Here is a 1,619-nt window from a genome sequence, read left to right as displayed (position 1 = left end):
TATGTCACGAGAAGGCCCCAACACGCTATGTATGTCACGAGAAGGCCCCAACACGCTATGTATGTCACGAGAAGGCCCCAACACGCTATGTATGTCACGAGAAGGCCCCAACACGCTATGTATGTCACGAGAAGGCCCCAACACGCTATGTATGTCACGAGAAGGCCCCAACACGCTATGTATGTCACGAGAAGGCCCCAACACGCTATGTATGTCACGAGAAGGCCCCAACACGCTATGTATGTCACGAGAAGGCCCCAACACGCTATGTATGTCACGAGAAGGCCCCAACACGCTATGTATGTCACGAGAAGGCCCCAACACGCTATGTATGTCACGAGAAGGCCGAGGGAAGTACCATGCGAATTATAGAAAGCCCGGTTAGCTCAGTCGGTAGAGCATCAGACTTTTAATCTGAGGGTCAAGGGTTCAAGTCCCTTATCGGGCGTAATATTCTTTTTTTTATTTCTGTTCGTCGTTTATTTCAAGATAGCTACTGATTACCTTTTATCCTCTTTATTAATTATTTTTCCTCATATACCTAAAACCACTCTCTAGACTTATCACTTTCTAAATTTTTAGATTGTTTGATGTTTTGTATCTTATATTTATGTTTTTATTGTTATTTTTTTTTATGAAACAATTTTAAATTTAGGCTTAATAAACATTATATGTGTGTGACTGTGTGTGTATGAGAGAGAGAGAGAAGAGAGAGAGAGAAATTAGCGGCAGAAATTTTCTTCAAATGTGTTTATATTTATTCTGAAATAAAGTTGGCTAATATTATGTCAGTGTGTTAACTGGATTTTTATATCTAAGTATAATTTCAATATATAGAGTCACGTGATATGGGTAAAAAAAATATATGAGAATAATATTTTTTTTTTAATTTACATTTTTAATACTATTAAGTCACTAGTTAAGACACACAAAACGGAAATAGAACAATTTTTGTGAATACATTTTTATACCGGACTCCAAAGTGTACCTAACTTTCAATTGGGGAAAGTCAAGGCAGTTTGGTGGTTTGTTGTGCTGGTGCTGGCCACATGACAACCTGCTCCTTAACGATTGCCAAAGAAACAAACGACCTTAGCGCCCTCGGCCCAGTAGATCTCAAGGTCTGAAAGGGGAACTTTATATTTATTTTGTATCTTAAAAAAAATAATTATTGACCTATCTATCGAGTTGTAATCATGTATACAAACTTCTGCCGCGTGACAAAATATTCTATAAGTTTTCAGAAATATTGTATTATTAATTATTGAATCAAGGATGTTGTTTTTTTTTTGCTATGTGGAATTGCGAGATTGTTTTTGGTGGCCACTTTCATAGTATTTATTAATCTAGATCCATATATATCTATAATTAACCTTTTGATGTATGGCCAGTACGTTAGCTTCGTTCGTAATAATGCGAATGGCATGGGTTCGATCCCTTTATTCACTATTTTACTCTCCCTCTCTCTCTTTTTTATGGTATTCCTATTAAAGAAAAAGGGAAAATGAAAATGCAAGGGAAAGGTATTCTATTTTTTTTTCACTTATTACAAAGTTCTGTCTGTCTGTCTGTTTGTCTGGTGCATTGTTTGTACACGCTATTTCTCCTATTTCCCATTC

General features: G+C 36.6%; 1 non-coding gene across 1 annotated transcript; it reads left to right on the top strand.

The window, feature by feature from the left end:
- Positions 1-375: 375 nt before the first annotated feature.
- Positions 376-448, top strand: Trnak-uuu (transfer RNA lysine (anticodon UUU)). Its single transcript has one exon. It is a non-coding gene; the product is annotated as a tRNA-Lys (tRNA).
- The last annotated feature ends 1,171 nt before the right edge of the window (positions 449-1,619 follow it).

The sequence above is a fragment of the Biomphalaria glabrata genome, chromosome 8, assembly GCF_947242115.1.
Source record: "Biomphalaria glabrata chromosome 8, xgBioGlab47.1, whole genome shotgun sequence".
Lineage (NCBI taxonomy): Eukaryota > Metazoa > Mollusca > Gastropoda > Planorbidae > Biomphalaria > Biomphalaria glabrata.
Note: the sequence above shows the minus strand (reverse complement) of the source record. Positions and strands in the feature narration are given on the sequence as shown.